Here is a 27,593-nt window from a genome sequence, read left to right as displayed (position 1 = left end):
AATATAAAAGAGCCAACAAAAACATTTCTACAAAAGAATTTTACATCTCTTTGGAATAATAAGGAAATATCCTGTCCTACAGTTATCTGAGCTAGCGATCTACGTATTCAGGGGAAAAAAAAAAAATGGAATTTTTTGATTATTTAATATTTGTCTTTATATTGATCACACTCATGGAATCTCAGCAAGAATATCTTGAGAAAGCTGGTATTAATTGCAGGGCATTAAAACTACGACTAACTTCTTCTGCAGATCTGTATATGCTCTCTTCCTCTTACCTTTGTTAATTGAGCTTTCTACTCTTAGGTGAAGTCAGAAGTGAATGAAAATAAAACTGGTGATAGATGATGCCACTGAATAAATATTTGGACTTAAACTGCTCCAGGATGGATGAATATTCAAATCTGGGCTGTATTAGGATTTAGACTTGGATATAACTACAGAAGAGGACAACATCCTAGGGAAGCAGAACTAAGCGGCTATGTTCTTCTATTCCCTTTTGACTATTCCACTATGGTCATTTGTGTATTTATGGCCTAAAGAAGGAAGGCACCACCACTCCTGGCCAGGTACTATGGAATATACCCTTGTCTTGAAGGCTCAGGAAAGGTGCGAGCAACAGAACATATACTGCTTGAACTTAATACAATAAAGGCCCCACATCACATGGGAGTGAGCATGCAAGTGAATAACAGAAGAGTCTGGAAATGGTCTTTAATCCAATAGAAATGTCAGCATTTGAACTCACCAAACAGAAGCTGCAAAGGAATTAGAGAACTGTGAGAACTGATTCTCAATCCCTTGAATAAGGGATATGTTTTTTCACTTGAATAGCTGTATCCATCGCCAGGGGTTGTAACTCAAAAGGTCTGTGTATGTCTGCGTATAAAAATATTTCCAGGACAGCTTGTGAAGGTGGTGCTGCTTAAACACCATCTCTTGCTCAAAGCTGTGCCTGAAGTTGCAACCTAGCCTTTAGTTTGATTATAAAATGTTGGGCCAATTACCTCCAGTCCAGTAAAGCACTAAAGCATATGAATTGCCCCAAATTATGTACCTACTCACATGCTTAAAATTAAGTATAATCTCAAGTATTTTTCTGGATAAAGGTGCATATTTAAAATTATAACTTTGTTCAATTTTTCATCACCTTCAGTGACAGGACTTGGAAGCTCTTCTTGTGCTCATCCATGAAGGATGGGAAAACATTAGAGTTTTTGGTGTACATTTGTGCTGAACCACTTGCAGTGAAAATCTTATTCGATCCAGCAGTTAAATATTATTGTGAGTGTCAAAACAAAATAGTAATCCTGGGAGTGGGTGCCATGTCAAAATGGCATGTTAAAAGAATCCTATAGTGATTAGCTGTAATACTTTTGCTAGCTCAATGAATATTACCTTAGAAAAACATAATGTGGCAAAAATTTATTAGTTGGTCTACAAGGAGATGCAATGAAATATCTAATGCTCAGTTCATCTGTAGAGCTTTTTCAGGCTTTTAATTTAAGATTCTGCTTATAAATTTTCAAATCGTATGTTGTCATGCATTTTACAAGTTTGTGTATAAATTCTCATCCTGAAGGCCTTTACAAATCTCATGAATATAGGATAATCACTGCACTTATTACTGAAATTAGCCACTTAAAGAGCAGGACATACTAAATGTCAAAAACTATAAAACCCTAGAAGAGAGGAATAAACTGTTGGGCAACAGTTTATGTTTTATGCAAGAACTGCACAAAGCCTGTTCTTGCACACAGCACAAAGCATGTTTTGTAAAGGCAGATGACAATCACACTGAGTCTACCATACACAATTGAAGGTGGAAGGGGAATTCTGGTTAGGTAAGTCCAGGCTTCCCAGGCGTTTCCACTAGAAAAATTTCTCCTATAGAATTGCCGAGAAGTCTCTTTATTACAGATGGTGACAGTAATTACACTCTTTACACCATCTTGGCACATTTATTCAGCACTGAATTCAAAGAAACACTGGCAACTTATAAATGAATCACCAAAAACAGTTTCTGAAGCATTTCTATTAATATCAATCCCCTGCTTTTTTTTTTTTTTGATTAAAAAGGGTTTTTTTTCAGTTAAAAACATATATCAACTGAATAAATATACTAAATGAACTCCAAATCCTTATTCAGGAAGAAAAATTGGGTCGATAAGTTCACAGTCTTAATTGGGAATAGTTATAATTGCTCATACCTCACAAAGTATGGATTTACAGCTACACTTTCTCCACATTGATTGTGACGGTGCTGAGATTACAATGGAGTTCTTCAGTATGCTATCTTAGAGCATTTATGATTAGTGTCAGCAAATTATATACAAATATGAAAAGCATTTCTAAAATATAGGAAAAATAATGGCTATAAGCTGTTTAAAATCTGGTCCAAACATATATGATGGCAGTATGTAAATGGAAATATGCTACTGAAACGAGACACATCAATGGGATCAACTGTTATGCACAACACAGCAAGACAACTTCATCTGGGATGACAACTGGAATTCTCTTTAACCCACCTTAAGTAAAGTATCTGACATATAATGGAGATGGATTGCTATATCTCATAAATCTGGCACTTAAATGTTACTAGTTATGACTACGACTGGCAGTAAGATTTTAGTTTTGCATATCATCCCCCAGTGGCTAAATAATTACTGGTTCAGTTCATATTCATTACTATCGCTATCTTCCACTTTGCCCTTTGAAAATTAGAAGGAAATAGGAACATGCTTCAGATTGATTTTTAGGGATATATTTGCAACAGCAAAAATTTCCAGATTCACCTTTATTTTGCAGACAACTTGGTAATCCTTAGACCATTCTGAAAGACTTATGGGCTTTTCAGAGCAGGGAAGGTGGCTGTCACGGTGTTAAAAAAGATAACAGAAGAGACGGTGGTGCCTAATATGTTGATATGAATTTTCATCTCTCCCTTGAATGCACACCTAGGGTTGGTATCACACATATATTTATGTAAAACATAAAGTAATCATATATTCTTTTTCCTTCTACAGGGTTCATCTTAAAAACAGATTCATGGTGGATTTTAATGCCTATAAAAATAGCTAAGACATTCAGCAGCAGCTAGAAAAAAAGTACCGTATGTCAACAGGCTTAAACAAAGTACATCAATCCAGGCTTGTAACGTATTTTACTGTGGTACTGTGGATCTTTAGATGTGACAGGTGACAAAATGGATAGTGATACTCATGTAATCTTGAGAACTATTTCCAAAAGTATATTATTAGTGGTATCCTCAAACAGATCAAAACATAGATTTCTAGAACTGAACTGAAAGATATGCAAGATATATTGCTATGAGACATGAGGAAAAGGAAGTATTTTCTCAATCCCAATGACCTATAAAAAGCTCCTCTGTGCATACAGCCTGAATCAACATTTTATAGTTCAAAATAAATGCACGCTGTAGCCTATAAATACAAGGCAAGAAGAGAATAAATGCACCAATAGCATTTGAAACATTTGGTCATATCCTCTGCTGCTACAGCATCCTACACGGACACTGGCACAGGGGCACATACACATATACACGCAGGCGCACATTTTCACATCTATAGATGCCCTAGTCATGACAATTCACTTCCACAACAATCATGACAAATACAGAAAGAAATTATTGTACTTCATAAGAAAAGTAAAGTTTAGCAATTACTCTTAATAGGAAGTTCCTAGAAGAGAATTAAAATTCTCATGACTGATACCTTGGAAGAGTGTTTAGATATTGCCAGCAGCAGGTGAATTTAGTCTGTCTGGTACACTAGGTATGCAGTTCATTACCTATCGGTATGCCAACTTCTTAGAAGAATTATGCCAACTTCTAGAACCCATTCTAGCAACAGTATTTTATGATAGGGCTGGATGTTTGAGTGTGCAACAAAACAGCCACTTCACACACATAGTTCATTTTCAAATGAAAAAGTCTTGCTTAAGCTACTCAAAAGTCAAATAAATTAAAGCATACTGTTTAAACACCTGAACAAATACTTTTCTGAACAACAGCTTTATATAACCTGTTGAACTGTTTCATCTCTGTGCCGGCTGGCTTCATGGACATGAAATACTCCGTTATTACTATTTATGTTGATGTGAACACGACAGAGCCAGTGCAAAGTCTTTGCTATCCTGCCCTGCTCTCCCTGCTTATAACTGTTTTCAGTTATCGTGACTGCTAGAGAATTTGAAATTGGTGTAACCTACCTCCATACCCCCTTGAGCTTAGTCTATTTGTAATTATGCTTTGACCCTGTTCAGTATGAGATTTCCCCATGAAGTTTAGCTCTTGTGGGATACTTTGAACAATTTTACCCTTTCAGAGAACTTTTAGAATCAATCTAATTCGTGCATACTTCTCACTTAAAACCACAGGACAACATGACAAAAGTACAAATATTTTTTTGCAAATGAGCTTCTCTTTCAAAATACTTATCTTATGCACGTGAACAGGAATATAACTGTAGATAAAAAAAATAAAAATCGTGCAAACTTGAATGTCATTTGTACTAGGGAAAATTATAGAAATTTAGAGTTTAATTTGCCTACATTTCTTCAGTATTCAAAGAGTAATTCTATGGGTATATAGTTATTTAAGAATAAGAAAAAGTGGATATTTCTCATAGTACTATTCAGTACAATGCTAACAAATATACTGAAGTCTCAAGCCTCACCAAAACAGCCAGCTTATTTGTCAAGGAAATGAATGGGAAAGTCTTTTTGTTTCTACAGTTCCGAAAATAGGATTTATTTACGCACTCCATGGAAACTGTATCCTTTAAAACTGCAATATGCACACATCTATTCGACATCTTGCCAAAAAAACTAAAATGGCATTACAAAAAGTGAAAAAATGCTAAGCCTGTGAAGTCAAACATTCGAAATTTAGTAAATGCCAGAATGCAGCTTGCCCAGGCAACCTTCTCTTCTGACCACAGAAGATGAAAGATTGAATTACGGTGTCATGAGCCCATCTGACCCTTACCTTGGTTTCTCTAATTTCAGTCCCAAGGGTGCCAAGACTCTTGCCTTCTACTTTGCAAAAGGTAGGGACCCTGAAGCTTTCTGTGAGAGGACCAAAGTCCAGAGTGCACTCTCCTAGACAGCAGTGTCAGATCAGAGACGACCCTGCTCAGCAACCCCGTGCAGTTCTGGTGTCCACCTAGGCACCAGGCTTCTTCCAGCTATTTTATTCAGAAGCAATAACTGGTGGTGCCACAGCTGGCCTTTCTCAGGTTGCCAACCCAGTGGTGCCTTTCTCAAGTCTTGGGATTTTTTTTTCCTCATTAGCACGCTTTTTATATAAGATCTGCACATCAACGAAATAGTCCCATTTAGACCTACTCAATTGTTCTTAAATATAGATAATAGGCAAGCTCTTCTCTTTCAGATTACCTTATTCTGTGAACATCTGAGTCATTTCTTTCTCTCCACCCAGCTATTTCTTTCTTGAGAGACTATATATGTTTTTACTCTTTCCTGATTTTTTCAGCCATTCTACCCAATTCTTTCCTGGGCTAAGCACCTCCTAGTAAATTTGCTTGGGAGGCTCCGCATGCTGAGCTGCTCAAGTGACCTAGAGACTCAGCAAAGAGGCTCTGTGTTACTCCCAAGTGCCTGCACGCAGGAAGCAGCCTTATTAACCCTTACATACAAGCATGAGCAACACAACTTCTGTGAAGAGGCAGTTTTCAGAAAACTGCTTAAAAGCAACTCCAGATTTGGCAAGTTTACCTGTCCTATTTTCCACAAAAATTTTGCCTTACTGTGTTAATAAAATGGATCATGTTCAACGGATGGGTAACTAACCAGCATTTCATTTACTTTTCTTATTCCCTTATTTGCCTTAATCCTTATTTATTGCAAATGATAAAAAACATGTGCTGATTATAGTTATTATTGTTAATGTCCTCTGGAGGATTCCTCAGAATAGCTTGTTAGTGACTCACGGATATTAATGAATGTACTACCATAATGTACACTAAAGTTGTAGACATACAGAAAAAAAGCGCTGTGAAGTATCCTCTGTCACTTACAGGTGACTGTATTCAGACTCTTTGTAGAGTAGTGGATGTACATTCCCATTAGAATAAAATATCTGTTTGTATTGCAGAAAAACTGTTTTAGATAAAATATTTAGAAAATTTAGCTGTCAGCTGTACTGAGCATATACAACATCTCATTTTAATTTTTTTATTATTCTCTGTTAATTTGACCAGATATGCATGAACTTTCATGAAAATTTCAAAACTCACACTCTGATACCTGCAAAATCTCAACTTGCCCTTCAAGCAAAGAACTACATCCATTTTTTAACATGACATGATCAAACCCATAGATTTCTTAATCTGTATTCTTGGCAACGGCCAATATACTCTGAAAAACAGAAGGCTCCTGAGAAGGCAGGAGCAAATATTTTACTAAACACAACATTTTAGGCTGACCAAATAAAAGGAAAATATTGGAATTTTAGAAAGAAAAAATTATAAACTACTTGAAGTAGAATGCTGCCATATAAAGGACTATGAAACCTTTTTAAATGCAGCTACCCTCAAAACTATACTGCAACTATAGTAATACTTCATTTGATTTTCACATCCATGAAAACAATCCTTTTTTCTTTCACTTAGAAAATATAAAGATAAAAATACTCAAAGTTGGTAAGTTCTCTAATTTGTGAAATAAAGTACAATGAAAAGGTAGAAAATATTCCTCATTGCACTGGCCAAACCAAGAAATGTTTAACCTTCTTTTAAACTTCCAAACTTCCTTTTTCATTTAGCAAAAACAAACAAACAAACAAAGCACCCAAATCTATTTCTGATGTTTCTCACCTTCAGTGTTTGCCATGAAGAACAACAGAAGTGATTTCCTCCTGCACTTCCTATCAGGACCCACAGAAGCCGGTGCTCAGAAGTGAAGAACAAATTAATTTAATCACATGCTTGTCACGTGCCTTTGTTTAAAAGAGAACATACACCATTTTTACAGGTGCATTACTTAATCACACTTAATCATTTTATGACTCTCACAGCAAATTACTTGCTACTTGAGGGGAAAAGTGCAGAGTATACATGTACCAGGTATCTCCTGACAAATATTGACTTTTTAACTATCATCATTTTACCTTGATGTTCTGCCAGAGCAGCAAACATGGAGACTAAACTGCAGCTTCAGAAGCAGTAGGGGACATCAAGTTCGGCACTCTCTCCCTATTATTTTCTGCACTGTTTCTGGCCTGCAGCCCACCCTCAAACCTGACACCGACCCTTCCCAGCCCACTTCCACCCAAGCACAGGTTACCTGATCAGGTGCCTGCCTCATTAGGTGGGGTCTCCTGCATGGACTCTGCAACCAAGAGTAGCAACCAAGGTTGCTCTGTGTAGAAACTGTGTATTTATGAAATAACCCTAATGAAAAGGTGAGGGCTTCCAATTCAATAATCATACAGTGGAGACAAATACTGCCTTCCTGAAAAGAGAGATAAGTTAGCCTTTAGTGGTCCATGGAAGCTAAAGGCCACCATTCTAGCATCTAGATGTCACATCCTGCACGCTAGCCTATGGGAAAAGGTAATTAAATTATATGGTGCAGAAATAGATCCTCTTAGACGTACTAATTACAGGGCTTCCAAATAAAGAAGCAGAAAGAATACAGCAAATTGGGGCAGAATGAATGTGATTTCTGTTTTTATACACAGCAACTAATTTAGAGGCAAAGGCTCATGAACTTGCAACTCTTTGTGCTGTGCTTTCTTGTCTCTGAGTCTCAGCATTTAATCTACAGATTCTTTTTATTGTACAGACTACACGCTGAAAGGAAAAACTCCCTATGTATAAACATCATTTTAATTCAAGACAGTTGCTTGTGATAATCTTATGGACAATATTCATCAGATGATGGTTTCATCCATTATCTATTTCTGTCTATGGGAGGCACTGAAATACACATGAAAAGTATGCAAAATTTGTTTTGAATGATTGAATCTAAAAAAGGGGGGATTGCTAAGAACAGACATCTTTTTAGTCATGGTTTTCACTGAACTGTATCTGTTCAAAATCCCTAGGCCTGATGTCTTCCCAGTTGGTGGTGATTTTTTTTAGCAATGATTTGAATTCAACAGAGCTAATTTCATTAAGACATTTAGAATTTATTCCTTAAATTATTTAAATATTCTTGTGAAATGGGAAAACATGCCAAAAGTAAAACTGGAAAAAAAAAGAAAGAAATTAGAATAGAATCTATAAAAGAGAGGTTGTGAAAAAATTACTTACCCATACTTTGTAAGTACAATTATTCCACTAATTACCATATCTTTATATCGCTTAAGAAGTTCCAGATTTATGGGTGCTATAGTTACATGAACTGAGACAGCTGCATTTTTAAGATCACATAATAACTTCTCATTTTATGTATATGTAACTTCATGTGCTGACTTAAAAAAAAAAAAAATCCCTCTTTTTAGCTTGCTTTTGTTCACTCAGCATAGGCCAGTGTCCTTACATGGATGTTTCCTAGACCACTTGAACACTCTTTCAATGGGGTTAATAAAATCCTTAGCTGGCCTCCAAGACACAAGATGCAGATTTAAGTTAAACACTGTTCTTCTACCAGGGCTTTAGCAATCCCTCCAGTCTCTTTTGTCATATACTTTAAGAAGAGCATAAATGAGCAATTATTTTATTTATTTATTTATTCTTGACAGATATTAGTATATCACTAGCAGCAAGGCAACATGAGTGCCACTATTAGATATAGAAAACAGACCCAGAAATATCTCATCCCAGGTCATCTACTGCTTTCAAGCGGTTGGCATTTCACTAGATGCACGTCAAACACAGTGTAAGAGCTTCTGGTACATTGATGCAAACCAAGTGATGTGATGACAGGCTAAAGCTTTTTTATGTATTGACAGCAAGAATACTAAATGCTAAACAACAAATTAAGCTGTATGGGAGTTAATATTGGACTGTTTTCTTGTCACCAAAACACTATGTACTTTACTGGATGTAGGATTTACATAGTGCAGCAATGCCCACATCTTTCTGAGTCACGCTAGCTCTAAACTCTGTAGCAAATTCAAATGAATTAAGCTTTTTAAGATTTTCATTAACTTAAATGTGACAATGAGTGAAAGAATTATGCAACTGAGACTTGTGAGGCTACAAAATAGAAGTTGCTAGGGGTGAAGAATCTGAAATGTCATAGCAGTGTGGGAGAAAGTTGAGACTTCTGATGACTAAAAGGAGGTAAGAGAGTTGGGGTTTAAAGCTGAGCCGACTTGATGTTCTCAGCCCCAGCACAGAGACACACTATCATCTTTCAGTGTCTGCACAGAAGTATGTAGAAAAAACATAACATTTGGGGACATTATAATCTCACTTTGTCAACAACCACCTTCTCTTGTGTCTTGCATATATCATATGCTTGTTAAAAACACCATCCTATTATTGATATCAATACATTGTAGTCATCCTATAAACATACACGTCTGTTGATATTAAAGAACACAGAAGTACAAAAGAGGTCCTCAATCACCAATTCCAGCTTCCTCCTGTCGTAAGTAAACAAACCATATAATCACTTTCATCAATTGATCCAGCTACAGCACGCACTAATTAGATTTTTGGCTCCTATTAAATTCAGCACCAGTGAAGAAGAACATAGTCAAATATTTCAGCTAAAATTGTTAATCTTGACATTTAAATATTCATCATTAAGCTTCAGAGTTAGCAGCCTATTCATAAAAGGAAGTTCAAGTTCCGTCTTTTTATTTGTGGACAGAAAATGCCAGTTCTTCTCTTTGCTTCCTATTTAGGTTTGGAAGGGTCTCTCTGTAGTCATAAGGCTTTGAAAAACACAGCTGTTTAAAATGGAAAATTTAATTCATTATCAACGCTGCTCAGTAAATGAATATAATACAGAAAACTGGTGCTTTCTATAGGTAGCTCAATTTAAATCTTTCAGTAAAAGGATCTTGTCCTATAGAAATTAAGCTATGAGACCAAACTACCATTAGGAAACTTATACATGAAAAATGCAACTCAGAAAGGAAAGAAGCCATTTTGTTCAGCGATTAGAAACAATTCCTTTATTGCTTGTTTTTCCAAAGACCAATCTTGGTCTTTATTTGCATATTTTTTCTTTTGATGCAACAGACACTGATAGTACAAGAGCTTTGGAGCTTCTTTGCATTTGCTCTTGTTTTGGTTGCTTTGGATTTTTTAGTAATTTGAATTGCTCATGTTTAATGGCACATACATTTAAAGTAGGGGTTAAATTAAGGTCATTGGTAACTAATCTGAATAAATAACCTCTGGTTATAGCCTAAGTGACTCAGAGAGAGATTGTGAAGTCCATTGCCATACTAAGGGATGCATTAATACACTGTAGCTCTAGGGATATGTCCACACTGCCGTTACAGAAGTGTCTGCAGCATAATGTAGATATACTCAAATTAACAAACTAGCTTGAGGTAATACTAGAAGTCTAATTGCAGTAATACTGTTCTTGTGTGGGCTCATTTACCTTACTTCTACTGTGACTGTGTTGCTTACTCTTTCACTTTCACTGAGTATCCTTTCACTTCCCTTTTGTACAATCGTGTTGAGGAGAAGATTAAACAACAAAAATGTATTTTCTGTTTATCTTGATTGAAATTAAAATTCTGAGGCCTACACAAGCATTTTTTTTCACGCTGCGAGCACTCCAGGGTATTCCTGGAATGCTCCTCAATCACCTTTCGTCTCTGAGAACTTAACACAGGCAGAAGTGACCCACTCCACGTTACATATCCTGTGAGCAGACTGCTTGAAGGGCTAATGAGCTGTGGAAATCTGTTTTCTACAGGGAGGCTCATCACTACGCCACAGAATTCTGGAATAAAAGATCCTGATTAAATGTAATCTTGCCACAAACTGCCCTTCATTACAGAATGGTGGGCAGAGGCCACAAAGATTCCCCAGGAAGCATGCACCTATCAGATCATTATCAAAAATGAAGTGCAAGTTTACTGTGGATTCAGTGGTATCAAAATTTGTTACTTTATTAGCTTTTTATCAGGTGCTTTGCAACATTAAATAAAACATGTCTTATTTGTCTATAAAAAGTTTTTCTAACACAAAACTAATTCAATTTATTATCCTGCCTGAATTTAGCCATAACTGCTCTGAAAGCAGTCAAGAATGCCCCTATGGCTCTATGGAAATTAAAAAAAAAAGTCCAGTTAACAAGAGCTCAGCATATTTTTACAGGGCTGTCAGATAAATCTCTCTATGGAAGTTGCCATGCTCACAGAAATTCAATAGAACACAGCTTGGTAGCACACACCACATGAAGTCTTCCCGAGGATTAAACCCATGTCTAGTTAAAATGTAAAGTTAGTTGTAGAAAATATGCAAAAGTGATTATTTGGAAAAAAAAACAGGATCAAGAAGAATCAAATTATATTGGTCAACAAGTACAGATTAGGATTCTTTTACATAACTATCTCACGTTGCTTATACATGAACAGAAGATCATGAGAAAGAGGAAGGGAATTTCAATTGTTAATGACTAAAATAAGTCAGTATTTTGTGAGCACAGTTGTATTTATTTTAGTGCTTGAAAAAGTGCATTTTATTATGAACCTCACATATTGGTATTTTAGATTATGTTTTCAAGCATGAGTACAAAGATGTGTCTTAAAACGGCACTCACTGACTACACTGTACAAAGGGGAAATTGGTACAATTGCAAAATCAAGTAACTGCATGTCTAAGTAGGTCATAAACAATCCCAACACATCTACCGTCATGCAAAGGCTTATGTATTTTGCAGACATGTCTTTATGCCCCCTAAAATATATTTCCATTGGGTTTATACAAGCGGATGTTTAGTTATCCATAGATCTGCCCTATTCATATGTAACTGGTAAAAGTGACGTGTCATGTGGTGAGAAGGTGCTTATTTCTGCATGTCATGGTCCACACGGTGCGTGCTGCTGCATGCAGAGCACTGCCAGGTTAAGGGGCATGAGTACGTGTCATTCACTGTACCCCACTAATGTTTTTAAATAACAGTTTGTTGTTTAAGTTACCTTTATCAGTATTATCATTTTGGAGCATGATACTTCAACAATAAGGGAACCCATTAAAAGAGCACAGATTACCAATCGATTACCTTACATGCAACAGTCCCAAGATTTCATTCCACATCATTCCGGTTTACTCACCACAGAGCCGCAAAAACATTAATTTATCTCATTCATCGAGGATTGGTTGGCATAGATAAAGTTTAGATCAAACTCATAGTTTTCAATATCCTTATAAACACAGTTCTGGTGACGACAGCAAGTATTAAGCTGTCTATTTTTGTGTTGCTTAGTCTCAGATGTGAATGCTCCCTGTTTCTTTGAGTGCCTTGTGGGTCAACTTGTGCTTGGAAGCTCTGCTGTTATCCAAGCGGGAGATCCTAGTGCTAAGGCACTCTGACCAGCCCTGGCTCCCAGGCATCCTGGGGGCAGGACAGAGAGTGTCTGTGAGAAAAGAATCAGTGCCGCACACATCCTCCTTCCAAAAGGAATAAAAAAGAAGTCATGGTAAACTTAAGGCTCTCGAAACAGGAGAACAACCAGGGATACTGCAAAATTCTTGTCACCAGAGATTTACTTTACTTCACTTTTTAAAAATAAAGGCTGAGTTACTGGAGAACTTCTGAAAGTTTTTCCATGTTCATCCAGCACTTTTTGCCTTTCTGGGGGAACGTGCATCCTGTTCCTCCAGAAATACCAAACGGAATAATGACATTTTTAGGTGCTACACTTACCATCAAAATAATATTGCAGCACTTGCTCTAGTGTACAATCATGTGTACTGTAAAAGAGGGAGAAGGATTCTTTATATATATGCTATATATAACCATATATACACACACATAAAAACTGTATATGGATATGTACATTTTCACGCTTTCATGAACACAGAAGTCACTCTGGAAAAAAAAAAGAAAAAAAAAAAAAAAAAGACTTCACAGAAGTACAGGCCAGACCCTAAACTGTTATGAAGTGTACAAGTCTACAGATTAGATGAGCGAGTTTGGAAGTTAGTTATGCAGAATCTAAATTTGAAACCTTCTTCTGTACATTCAGACAGGAAGGAGGAGGAGGGAGGGCCAGCAGCGTTTTGCTTATGGAGACCATGCACCATCTCTCTCTGCAACCCATGGGAGGGTGGTTTCAGTGCTGCTCTTGAAACATAGATCAAGTACTGTCGCTAGCACACATTCTTTCTTTCCAAAATTTCACAGCTTCAGACTCATGGTAAGAGCTATATCCTTTAGCAAAGCTACAGTGCTATTACTTTTCGACTCAAATCCGTTTGCAACTAGTAAGCCAAGAAATCTAGGGATTTACAAAATGGCAAAAGCTGTTATAAATGTGTTCCATTACCATCTGTTTCTTAATAAAAAGAGGGCACAGGGGAAAGGAAGAGAGGACAAAAGAGTGTGTGTAACTTGGTGTTATTTTCACGGATGGAAGTTAAATGAAACTTCTTTGACAATTTTTAGTCACACCAGAATTTTGAATACTTTGGGATTCCATTTATCTCCAAAGTACAAAAAACAAGCAATCAAACAAACAAAAAAATCCATGGCTAAGGATTTGTGCTATGATATTTAGCCTCCCAAGAGTTTTGGTTGCCAAGGGTAAGGCTTGGTAAAGCAACCAGAGGACCTCTGAGTCATCCAAACACCTTCTAAAAGTACAGCAGAGAAGAAAGCAAGGTGTGACTCATAAGTATTGTGTGGTTTTTCTTTTCTTTTTTTTTTTTTTTTTTCTGGCATTGCTCTGTTCAGATTGGAGGCTGCTGCAGGGCCCCAAGGAATTTCTGAATAAATTAGAGCTTTTCTACCAGTCTGTTCCAAGATCCCTAAACAAAGTGATATCCAAAGTCCCCTCAGTGGAATTAGCCTCCTTTACTACGCTCTCAATACTCCAGGCAATGGAGTATATGTCGAGAAGCTTTTCTATTGGCCTTCCACAACTGTATACAAATCAGAAAAAGAAGTACACCAAAAAAATCAATACACTATAAGCTATAGTTTATTCTATAAACTATCTATAAACTGCCTGGGCCATGTAGCTTGGCAAGCTATGATCTTGATCCAGGTAGACAGATTCCAGTTTGTCACTCTCCAAAAACCTACTCAACAATCTCACGAGTGGTTATAAATGTTATAAATGTTATAAATGTACTATCTGCTTAGATGGAGAACATATTTGAAAGAGTAAACTTTTGAAACATATTTGAAACATATTTGAAAGAGTAAACTTGTTCAAGAAAGTCATGTGGGGAATTAGGAAAGGAATTCTTGCCTAGCACATGTCCAGTTTTAGCCAACAGCAAGAGTTTCGGTCTGTAAAGAGTTGGTGCACTAAGAAAATCCTAAAATATATCTTTATGGCAGAATAAATACTTCTTGTGAATTGGAATTTCTTGCCTCTGGTAAGATAAGAACCTAGTGTTATTCTCCTTTAGCACGGTCAGAACGTTTCCTGTTTTTGCAGATCATCCAAAGATTTTCTGTGTCACACTTAACATGTTTTCCAAGTCAAGTTGGCAAAAGGGTATTTTAAGCAAAGTGCAAAGCACAGTAGGATGTACTGTATAGTGCCATCTGCTGAAAAGTGAAGTGCTCCCACATAAGAATAGAAATTTGTGCATTTTCCATTAATGCAAAAACGAATCCTGAGATGGTATGATATTTACTAGTTGTGGATGGGTCCCATTCGTCCTCGGTGCCTCATTTAGAACCACTGTCTCAATTTACAGGATGAACAGCCAATTCTGAAGTTGATGGCATTGTGAATGCTAGTGTGAATGCTTCCCAAAGAAGACACATATGGAACGTATTTGCAACACCAAGATTCAACACCATTTGAAAGATGTTGCACCCATCCTAGAGAGGGATTGATTTCAGGCCCAGAGAGCATGTGAAAAGAACCTGGGCAGATGTAATCTACATGTTTAGCTCTCTTATTCCACAAAAGCCATTCTGCAGCCTCCGCAGCAGACCTGTATTCTGCTCTGCTGTTTCAACCTATTTCAGCCAATTTTTCACATTTCTCTGAAGTAGGCAATTTGTTGACTTTTATCAACCATTTTTGGGTATGTGGTCTTTGGCTTTCAGATAATCATTGAGAATCCTTGATGCTGCTGCATCGTATTTACCAACAGACTAAAAGAGATGATCAGTCAACACATGGAATATTATTTATTACTCAGGATGAATATTAGGCAGATGACCCTGAAGCACGGCATTTCTTTTTGCCTAACCACAATACTTTTGAGTAGCAAGACGATTCTTATAGAGAAAGGCTGCACACTTCACGAGATAAGACAGAAGGTTTAAATTTGAATTTTGCATTGAAGTTTTGTCTTTGCAGGAAAGCTCTCTTACTTAAGAATTTAACCAGATATAGTTATAATGATATCAAGCCAGACTCTTATTTTGGTACAAAACTTGCTTTTGAGGGCTTTGGTTTATGTGAGTTCTTGTGAGAAGGCTTAATCTATATCTTAGAAGCAATTCATATCAAAATAAGGTTCTGCTTGTGCAGACAATCATTAGCGTTATCATCTCCATGAAAGTTTATTCTATCATCTTCCAAGTACAAGCCCATGAACAAGCCCATCAGAGCAGACCACACAATGACTCTAATGCCTAGATTACTATCTGACCAGAAATTTAGCTGTGTCACTCTATTTTTAAGGTTAGAGTAAAAAAAGGAAATACGAAAAAAATATCTTGTTTAACAGTTACAGATCTGAGAAGCATACGACTAGTCAGGTACACACCCCACTTTATGCCATGCTTACCTCTTGCAAAAGACGTAAGATGTTGGTAATGTTTTGTGCCTTCTATTCTCTCTGTTTGATTTGGGGTTGTTTACTTAAATTTGACTCGTGGCAAATTCCAGGAGGAGCACACTAGCACACTGGTAGACTGGAAAATTGAACAATAACTTAAATATAGCTTCATTCACTGAGATCAAATGGACCAATTCAGATGTCATTCCCTTTGAGTTTATTGCTCATCCTGTAGAGTGTTATTGTGTGGCTGTCTTCATAAGGGTATAGTTGCAACTTGTATCCTCGAGGGGCCTTACAGGCAGGGATGCTGAAACAAAGAACTTTGAAGCAGATAAAAAACCATCAGCTCTAGAATCGGAGTGTGAAATATTACAGGGATGGGTGTGGCTGTAGGAACAATCTAGACCTCTTCAATCAATCTTTGTGCAATATAAGAACCATTTGTTGTATTGAAAATTCTTTCTTGATATGCACTCTTCCTATCCTTACATGTGCACAGTAATTTGCTTTGAAAAATCTGCTTACAGTGACCATATTCACAAAATGTTCCAATAGTTTGTAGGTCTGGCAAGTTAACTGCATCTAGCTGGAAGTGATGATCAGTCACCATTTGCTGTAAGCAGTGGGCAGCAAAACTCCATTTAATAGAATCGGAAGCTGTCACTCTACAAAGTGGGGGAGGTCCTAAGAATACCCAAATAGGTGCCTTCAGAGAAAAAGAGAGAAAAACAAATCAGCTCCAGTGACTTTTTTTACTATAATAAATTATTACACAGTTCCACTATCTACTGCTTTATTTTTGTGTTTGTTTTCTATCATAACATTTTTATGCCCAGATATTTTTCTTTCTCTGTGAACTTTTTTTTTTCCCATTGTGCTGGCGTTCAAAATACTGCACCGCATTATACAGCTGCAAAAAATGTCCCAGTGAAAGCCTCAAAGCTAGAATCTCAAGTTTGTCCTTAAAAGTCTTTTTCTAAAACTGACTCCTTGCCTGGGAAAAATGGAACTAAACAGTAGGGTAAAACACCTAAGAAAATAATAATAAAAAAAAAGATTACAGATAAATTAGTGAGTTTTGACTTCCTGGAAGTGTCTCCTGTAAAATCAATGCATAGCACTCAAACCATTACTGCTTCTCTCTAGCCTATCTGTACTTCTGCTAGCAAACCTGAAATCATCTGAGCTGTAAATAGAGAAGTTCGCGGCACAGCGAGGGAGACCAAGAACGAGAGGGAGAGGAAGAGCAGCAGCAGCACAGCAAAACACATACATGGAAAGAGGCAGCGAGGGAGAGGAGGGCGCGGAGCAGGAGCGAGCAGTCCCGCAGGAATGAACCGCCGGCCTCTGTGGCGAGGGAGGAGGGATGTCGTGCTGTGCAGCCTCACAAAAGACAATATTGGAAACTCTCATGAATGCATGGTAGCTGCGCTATTCAAAGGGCAAGCAGAGGTTGAAAAGCATCCCAAATGGAGTATTTGGGTGTGTATTTCTGTAGGCATTTGACGTTTTCATATATTCTAAAGGAAAATAGTCGCGGAGCTGCACCAAAAACATGATTAGAAAGCTCCCACAAAAACATTTGTGAAGTAGCGATCTCTCTGCTTTGGAGAGGGGACACGTTGTGCTTTTACTTCTCTCATTAAAACTGACAGGACTTTCTTTACACACACACACAAAAATCAAAGATAAAAAAGTTTTGCATTCATAAGTTTGTAAGTGCTTTTTTTCATTTGGTTTTAAATTATTTTTTTATTAAACACACATCAGTTTGGGCTTTTTTTTTTTTTCTTTTTAAGAGTGAAGAAAATATGTTTTTGCAAAAGGTGTAGTTCTTTTTTTAAAAAAAACTCCTTTGCAAGAAAGCTGATTCTGTGCAAGCAGGTGGGCAGGTTAATTTGGTCCAGTAGTTTGCAGCTTGCACATATTAACATTTTAGCTGAAGTACCTCCACACAATGCTATTCAGTATAAAATATTTGCCTGCAGCCCCATCATGCTTTTAATCTGTAACCTCGCACTTGGACCTTTGTGTTGGCAATAACATTTTAGGCTTACAAGGACTTCAATGGGACAATCAAAAGTCCTGCTGGTGGGATGCACAAATACGTAGAAATCGAGTGAAGACTTCCTGCTGCCCGAGTGGAGTAACTGCACAGTTTTATTTCAGATATCAGGTTGGTTGAGAATTTGCTGCATTTCCTATGGGTCATGCTCAAAAAGCCTGACTCTCAGCAGATTAGCCTTTCCCCAGGGTGTGCCAAGAGAAAGGGAGTGGGAATGGGTTCTGTGGCATCTCTGTGGCTCCAGAGCCCCGATGCTGATTTCACTGTTAGCACCACAATCTCGCTTGGAATAAAGGAACTAAAAGAAATTAAAGCCACTTTTCTAAACTCATTAACTTCAGCTGTGCTGAGCACAAATTTGCTGCAGCTGAGAATCTGGCCTTCTGTGATTAAAGCCATCTCCATCAGATCGAAAACGGAGGCAAAACTAATGAGAAGAAAACAAAAGAGGCTGTGGAAAACAAAAGCAATGTGGTTTTAATTTACTTGTGTAAGGTCCAAATTATGTGCTGCGTTGTCCATGTAAGTCAAAGGGAGTCTCTAACAGCTCAGAGCCCTGCAGCTCTATGAGAAAGCCACATTATCATTTCAGACGTGCCATACCTGCAACTTGCCACATTCCACATTAGCCACCAGGTACTCCTAGATTTTCGTGACAGTTCACATTCCTGAGCTTTTGCATTTCTCAAGCTACACCAGCTGATAAAATTACCCACTCAAATTCCTGTGGAAGACCCACATAGCCATGCTTGGCACTAATTTCTTCGCAGACTATAGTTAAATGTAGCTGTGGCTGATGTTAAGGACATATTTGCAAGGTGTAAGCTGCACTATGATCCAAATGATGAGATACTTTCTGTACCCACCTAACCCAAAGCAGATAATTAATCAGCATTTCTAATTCATTTGAAGAAATAAAGGATTTTTTCAAGCATCGAAGTATAACTTCTCACATTATTTCTGCTACATAGGTGGCATTACCAATTTGAAAACAGTAGAATAACCTGAAGAAAAAGAAAAAGGGAAAACTTCTCAATAATGAAAAAGAAATACAAACACTATACTTTAAAATTTTGATAAGAAAATCCCTTATTTTGGATGGGTGAAGAAATATTCAAAAACAATGTAGACTTCCTAGTGCTTCGTATTAGTGCTGAAAATATAAACATAGTATTTTCAAAGAGAATTTTTAATATTTCTCCCTAAGTCAATGAAAGATAATAAAAACAAAAACTATGATGACACAGAACAAAGAGGGAAATGTTTTCTATACTGCAAAATTTCACTTTCAGCTATTGGGCTGTTTTGCTTTAGCCAAACCCATTTACTTTTTCCAAATGTATCATTTAATATGAAAAAAATCCTTAGTATGCATGCAAAAATACTAATTCAGCTTAAATCTGAAAAGATTATCTTCAACTTTAGCTGGTTTATATGATTTTTTATAGAAAAAAAAAGTGGTGTGGGGAGAATAAAAGAACAAGCAGGCTTTTTTTTTTCTCTAGTATCACAGTAGTAAGTATGCAGCTGGATGCAGAGTGCCAGGACTAATACATACGAAGCAATTAGTTATGCTTTAATCAGTTTTTGGATTTAAAAGCTTAACTGTATGCACAGTCCTATATGTATATTCTAGATTTACTATTTTTCTTCATTTTTCTCCTCACATAAATTTCTATTTACTTCATTTCTACGTACCTATGTCTCCAGTTTAACTCTGTTCTCTACAGTTTAAGTTTGGTGTGACCTTTCACCTTGCTCTTGGAGCTATTGTGTTGAATTTCACGTCTTTAAATCTTGTGAGAACTGACTCACACATCTAAATCTCCAGCAAAGGGTAGGCTTGAAATGCATTGTTCCAATCGGGAGAGAAACTTTGTTGTTACGGAGTGCGAACAGTCACTGCGGAGCACTGACTTCATGTTAGAATTAATATCAAGAACAAGTCTTAAGATTATAGCTTCAAGTAGCAGGAAAATAACAAGCATTAATATTGAGGTATTTCATACAAAATATGGAAGATGTTTACATTCTTTTATAAATGGATATTTTTGGAGAGTCATACAAGATATTTACAGTTTTTAGAAATTAATTAGGAGGTCTCAGGTGGAAGCATAATCAATCTAGGGTAAAAAAGATTCTGAAACTGTCTTTCATGAGAAAACTCTCAGTTTAAATGAGTAATACAGAGGCATATCGCACTTTGTGGAAGGAATATTTCTGAAATGCTGCTAGATTCTGAGACATCTTACTATGAGAGAAACACAAGGAGCCTGTTAATCAGCAATGGCCAAAAAGACACTGCAGAGAAATTTTAGCTCAGGGTTGTTGCTCTCTTTCAGTTTTGGAGAGAGAGAGAGAAAAAAAAAAGGAAAAAAAAAAAAAAAAAAAGCTGTTACAGATCCTATCTTTCATATCTAATGTTAACTAGAGTTCCTAGGGTGGTATTTGTATCCCTGGCTATTTCTCATTTAGATACTCCTTTCCTGTTCATTTAAATATATTATCTTCCCTAGATAAATTCATAAGACTGAGACCAGAGGAATTTTCTCCACAAAACATTGAAAAAGAGGGCTACAGAGGAAGGCAATATAATGAAGAGGATGCAGTAGTGCTGTTTCTTGTAGGTTAGCCATGGAGAGGAAACAAGATGGTTTTTGGAGCTCTGGGTCACTTGTTTGTTGGAAGAAAACATGCCCTTGAATGTAACTACAGATAACTGCTTGACATATGTGCAAAGCTAGAGTACGTAAGCCCATGAAGAAGGGAATGCACTAAGTTACACCATTCTTATGAACAGAGTGGGAACATCTTGAAAAGATTATTACATGAAATAATCATTTAAATACAACGTTCCTTTTGTATTTTCTGTGGTTCCATGTTCAATAAAATATAAAGTTATTATTTTTAAGTGTAACAGACTGCAAACAGGAAAGGGGTGAAGAATAAGCTTTTTATACTAAGAAGCTTAGATACTGCAATCAGTGTAGAAGCTAGGGACTAAGATATACATAGAGGAAAACAGCATGTAACACATGGCATTTAATACATCTTACACTCAAAATTGAATTACACATAAATTATACTCGATGCAAAATATTGAATTAGCTGCTGAAAAGTTATCATTTTAAAAAACAGAACTATGAACTGATCTGACTTTTGAAGACAATATTAAATATATGTACATAAAATATTAGATTTGTGAATTTATAGATATTTCATAGCATGCCAAAAAGGAAACATCAGTCTTGTTCTGTTTCCATTGACTCCTCCATAACTGCAAACAATCCTATGCAACTGTGCCTGAATCACATATTGTGTCAAGAAAGAGCTTCTCAGCAATTCAGGAAGAGGGTGCATTAACCTCAATTTGCTAGCTTTGTTTTCACCACAATCATCTACACACATGATCTATAAATATATCATACAAATACCAGTGCTGCCCATACTTAGGATACTTAGTTTTCATGTTATTTAATGTTACTTACCTAATTCTAAGATGGCTTCTCTTTGCAAAACCATAAATGCAGATGTTACGTTGCCGTTAGCTGCTACGAACGTATATGGAAGCTGGTGTAAAGAGATACGGTGCTGCTCTTCTTAAGATAATGATGAGAGTCTTCCTGTGCATTGTGGAACATTACTTTTTACAATATTTTAAAAATAATAATTTCTTCATGGTCCAGTTTCTAGAATAAAACAAAAACAGCCTAAGTTTGTCTTAGGTGAGATGGTGGAGGAACGTAGGAAAGTCTAAGCCAAAAAGTATCGTCTGTCTTTGAACTGTGTTGATGACTGCTGCCTTTCTAGCCAGATAATTTGCTGATCTTGTGAAGCATTGCACATATCTACAATGATGTATAAACAGCAGAGAGAAAAATTAAATTTTTTGAGAGGACCATTCAGTAAAATCTATCTTCCAGAGCAAAATTACACTGTGTGATTAACAGAGATTTTTAAACTGGAACAAAAAAAAAAAAAAAAAAAAAAAAAAAAAAAAAAATCTGAATTAGAGTGTGGATCATCATCAAGTATTGGAGACTCACCTTTTTGCTATTTCTTTTTCTTTGATGTCTTCCAGGCAGGACACATCTGTCAGCTTCTTTTCAGCCTGTACAGACCTCAGCCTCAGTTCTTTCAAACTGGTACTTTATCTAAAAGCATGAATAAACTATAAAACAAGCTTGGAAAGAAATAGATATACTCATTTCTTAATTATATATACTGTATAAAATCTCTACTGAAGAATGGTACAACTCAGTGTCTGATGACTGCAGATTCATTACTCCATCCTGCAGCCTAACTTTGGAATACTAGAACTAAAAGATGCCTTCAGAAGACGGAGTGAATTTGTTAACACACTTATTTCACTCAATGTAAAAGTGTATGGGGTGGTTTCTATTATACCTGAAGAAGATTCAGAGTAATTAAGGGCTTTACTTAATTATTATTGCTATTACATATGAATATAAATTAAGGACAGAAAACCTAACCTCCCTTATAGATCTCTATGGATCAGAAAATAAGGATATACATAGACTAACAATTTTTCTACTGGATGAAACTGAGAAAAGATGGCAAGCTAACTAATTGCTAACTCTGATCTTTGCCTGAAGATCTGCAAAGTCATAACATACTTTATACTTAATAGAAAGGAGTCTTTAATAGTCATATTGATACTGAAATTAGTCACAAATCAATGCATCCAACACTTACAGAAGTGATGCTTGAGCATCAGGCAGTGATAATTCCTAATGGTAGCAGGGCTCCTTCATCAGTCTATTCAGATGGCTGTTTGTGTTTTTTCCTACAGGCCATCAATGACTAAAACTTAGCATGTAAAGATCTTCCCTGTCTCTCTCAAAAACAGAACCAAGTTTTCTTGTTAAGTCTCAGGCATTTGCAGCTCCACCACAGAGCCTCGTTGTAAAACCAAGGAAATCCTAACCTATGTGTATCTTAAACTGTCCTGTTTTCTTAAACTGTCCTGTTTAGACAAACAAGAAACAGGGGCCTGATTATCATTTGAACTGTCTTAGTGAAGGATCATCACCTCTTAAACATTTTCTTGATGCACCATCCAGGATAAATAGGATTTAAGAAGCAGATGGGTTGGAGTAGACAACTATAGAGGGGAAATATATATATATATATATATATATTATATATATATATGTAAGCTTATATTCCAGGTTTTAGTATTTCTTTAAATATTTTAAATAAAAAATGCAGTATTGTGGAAGGAATGGATCAACATTTTATCACCCTCACTTTCTGAAGGAAGTTACCATGTGCTTAGTGTGTTATTTGCACTGAAAAGTCTTTACTGTTTTATAGTGTTTTGGGTGAAAATCTGCTTGTGTGAGTACAAGTTTGTGTTACTGCCAGATGGGAAACTCACTCATTTCAATGGATTTGGTCCACTCTTCTTTGCCAGCAAGGAGTGTTCAACTTGGCTTGTTTTTATATATAATAGGGTCTCTTATCCTATTTAGCTGCAAATGGTGGCACATCAACCACTTCCTTTGGAGGACCCAGCATGCAGCCATGGCCTGGGGTGCTTACTGGGTTGTATGGGGTTTGGTTCCCAAAGAATGAATCCTAGGAAGCTGTGGAGATCTCGGAGACGTTCAATCAAACCTGCTCCGACTGTACACAAATAATTGTTTTATGCCACCTCTCCTCCCTGGTGAGATTAAACTCTTCTCAAAGTGCTTGGCAGTCCAGCTGGGTTTTGTATGGGCTTTTATATGGCCTCGTACCTTGGGGAAGCAGCTGAAGAGCCTGCACATCCTGCAAGGCCTTTCATAGCTCTCTGTTCAAGAGCTCAACCGAGCTCGTGGGCTTCCTTGCAGGCCACAAGTAGGCAACTACACGCCCAGATGTAAATATACATCCCCCTAATGTTTTTAAAATAGTTTTTAGCCAAGGCTCATAGTGCTGGCTGATCATCCTGGAATACCTTTTTATGTGCAGATTATGCGAGGGGGGCCCAGAACATATTACAGGAAGGGAGTTCCTTTACGCGGCTTCTTCTCTGCGAACCTGTAGCAGTGGGAAAGCTGCAGGCACCAAAACAACATAGCCTGGAACTGTGTTTAATTTTGACTTGAGAGGAATCTTGCACTATTTCCAGCATAAAAGCCTTCTCCAACTTTGATGGCGGAAATTTTCCTTGGGCAGATGATGGATAGTAATTTTTGAGGCAGATAATAAATATCCTCTCCTACTAATGCATGCCATTTTATTAGCTAGATCAATATTGCTGTAATTTCTAGCCATTAGCATCTCATTGCTGTATAGTACATAAAAATATTTACATTAACACTGATCAAAATTGCAGCAGCATGTATTAAAATATGAATGACATATAATCAGAATTTTCTGTTTCTACTGCCTCCAGTTATTTGTGACCCCAGATATGAAGTTCAAGTTTACACTTAATAGCACAATTATGTAAATCTGTAATTCTAACACTGAATTACAGCTGGTAATGATCAATAATTATATTTATGTATGATGTGAAGTTAATACTGCCACCATAGATTAATGTAAACAACAAAATTATTTCTGCAGTCAAGAGCTAACAAATCATCATAAACAAAGAGAACTAAAACAATCTCTTCAGAGCTTAATTCCCCCAGCGTAGTAAACAGATTTTTTATTTCCAATGAATGTAAAAGCACTGATTAAAGAAAACACATCTCTACAAAAACTGCACAATGGCTGTATCTTTTAGTACAGTTATTTAAAAAAAAATCTCTGAAACAGAGTTTTTTTGACAGAGAGAATAATCTCTCTGAAGAAATCTGGATAATAATTTTGTAAGAAGAGTTCTGGGGGAAAATAACCCCTGAGGGAAAAAAGAGAAAAAAGAAAGAAAAAGAAAAAAAAGCAGATTATAAAGAAAACAAAAGAGTGAGGGATAATCAGACACAACCAATACTTCATAACTTCAGAGCTCTTCAGATTTCACTCACCTGTATTATTGTTCTCCACAGAAGAGAAAAAAAAGGAACTGTATAATAGGACAGAGCTGCCCTTGCAGTAACTGAGACCTGACTTGAACGGGTTACACCAGAAAGGAATTTAGCTCAGCTTGTTCACACCTAACTCTGTCCTCTTATGGACACAAAAATACAGCTACTTTAAGAGCCTTTTTCTTTGAAAAATCTCTGTCCCATGTTTTTCCATCTTGTCCGTGGTATGTACTGTTAATGTACACCAGCTTCTGTGTGAATGCACCACAGAACGGGGAGAGTCCAGGGGATCCTACTCCATAACCAGTACTGGGTTGGGAAAACACCAGGCACTGAGACGTTCTCTCGAGGCTCCACACAGGGTCCAAGAGGCTGCACAGGGCATAACAGGTAAGGAGATATATGGATAAATAGATCAGATAATTTGATTTCAGGTAAATACATCAATAAACAAATTGAAATTAAACACATTGCTGCCACAGCGCCTCTGCACAATGCCCGAGCTTGTCGTTACCTGATTCTTTCTCCAGAAGCAGGTCTAACAGTTTTGGCCAAACCGTGTTATTTACAGGTTTGGAATAACTATAAGGCCGCTAGTTCAGTGGGAAGCCACCCAGTGGGAAGCTGCAAAGCCCAGAAGGACATGAGTTGAACGGGAAGTGCACGTATTAGTAATGTTTTTCTGTCAGGTCTTTAGTAAACACATAGGAACAAAGTGGGAGGAGGGAGGGATCGTATCATTATGCTAATTCTTAAAAAAAGTTTCAGTGGTGACTAATTACAAATAAAATATATGAAATAAAAAATCTGCTTTGTAGTAGCCCTCTCGTTGGCACTTGAACAAGGGAAGAAAGCTGCCAAGTTTATTATTGTTCTTTGATTTGTAGTCAGACAGTACCCTAAGTGGGTGGATGGTTGGCACGCAACTTTTTATTTCATTTTTTAATCAGTTAATTTCTGCAAGCTGTTGCAGACGACAAGATTAAGAATTGAATATTGGGGAGGGAGCTAAATATGCCCTGTAGCAAGGGAAACTGACACAGGGTGAGCCAGACTCATTGTGGTATTAATTTTTTTTTAAAGTGACTGCCTTTCCTTTCCTTCTTCTTTTCACTTTACTTCCCCCCTATCTGCAGTATTTCCGGTTAAATTAGCTTTCTGACTAGGAGATACCTTGCTAAATAAATAGCAAAACATTAAAAACATTTAGCTGCACAATAAAATCAAATGGGGAATCCAAAGAAACAGAAAGCAAAACCAAGAGAAATACTCCTAAGCCTAAATCAAATCCTACAACAACATTAAACTTAATCCAGAGACTTTACGATAAATTTAAAGCAGACTCAAGTTTATTAAAAGGGTAAATTTAAGGGGAAAGGAAAAGAAAACAAAAAAAGAAGGAAAAAAACACATCAAAAAAAAAATGTCCTGAGAACAAGTTGCTGTGAGGCTTAAGGGTACTGATTCCAAAAATCATACCTCCTGCTCTAACAACAGTTCTCAGAGTATTTTGTGCTCTGAGAATGTGCAAGGCCATTCCCAGACGCCAAAACCATAAAACTGTGTCAGAACCACTGGGTTTCAGAAACGCAGCCCACAGAAAGAAGGCAGTTAATACTATGGGTGGAATGGGACCTCAGCAGCAAATTTATGTTCCTGCTTTCATCCAAACGAAATGGGAAATTTAGGTGTTGGAGGTCTGTAAATTGTGGAGATGAGGTGAATCAGAGGGTAGAAATGTGGAGACAGGGATTTACCCGGGAGATGAGGCTGCAGATGCCTTGTTTTTATGACCAGGCACCACATGATGCTCCAGCAGTTGCAGGGCTGCAACTTTGTGGTTCCCACCTATTCTCACCTTTCCCAAAAGCCAGAGCCCCACTCCTTCTGTCCACATCAGAGCTGTAAATAGCCCCAGCATGATCCAGTAGCCACTGTGACAACTGGCAATTGCTTACTGAAAAAATAGTGGCAACAACATATTTTAAGTACCTAAATTTAAGGTGCTGGGCTAGCAATGTGTATTGAAGGTCTGATCCCTTTTACTCTTTTAGTTACTGCAGAACCTATGAAAAACAAGGAAACTGCATGTTATGGCAAATGCTTCTTGAAAGTTGTAGTGCTCTCCACTGAGAATGCGCCTGCACGAAGTTCTGCAGAAATAAATGAAAAGAATTGTGATTTATATCCACTGTAATTTCAGTGGAAAAAAAGTCATGAGGTGTGGAAATCAATAAAGAGGATCAAAATAACCACACTCAAAAATCGAAATAACAAGCAGTCTGTTTTAAAAGGTGAATTGGGTTTGGGCTTAGAACAGCCCAAACAGCTGCACTCTCAAAGCTGCACTGCATTGCATTCATCTAGTACAGTTTTGTCACAGGATTCTCTTTTATAGAAGCACATTTACAAAAAGAAGTTCAAATCTACCCCTGATTACCCAGCTTATTTCAAAGTAATGACGCAAGTTGAAACTTTCCCCCATCCACTCTCAACCCAAAACCATGCCAGCAAAAGAAGCCTGGGAAAATATTTCTTTGGGGATCCTTTCTTCCCATAAAACCTTCATAAACATTTTTACTCATAACATAACAACATAATTCAGAGTTGTAGCTAACTGTGTTAATATAGTCAGCAATGTTTAACATTGTAATTATATTAAAAGTCTCA

At 37.0% G+C, this 27,593-nt stretch overlaps 1 long non-coding RNA gene across 1 annotated transcript; it reads right to left on the bottom strand.

Moving 5' to 3' along the window:
* Positions 1 to 21,552: 21,552 nt before the first annotated feature.
* LOC112951385 lies at positions 21,553 to 22,051 on the bottom strand. Its single transcript, XR_003250185.1, has 2 exons — positions 21,990 to 22,051; positions 21,553 to 21,632 (listed from the first exon to the last, which is right to left on the bottom strand). It is a non-coding gene; the product is annotated as an uncharacterized LOC112951385 (long non-coding RNA).
* Between the last annotated feature and the right edge of the window lie 5,542 nt (positions 22,052 to 27,593).

Source organism: Nothoprocta perdicaria, unplaced genomic scaffold (genome assembly GCF_003342845.1).
Source record: "Nothoprocta perdicaria isolate Ctin4 unplaced genomic scaffold, notPer1 scaffold_35, whole genome shotgun sequence".
NCBI classification, from domain to species: domain Eukaryota; kingdom Metazoa; phylum Chordata; class Aves; order Tinamiformes; family Tinamidae; genus Nothoprocta; species Nothoprocta perdicaria.
The sequence above is the reverse complement of the archived record's forward strand: the minus strand, read 5'-3'. Positions and strand labels throughout refer to the sequence as shown.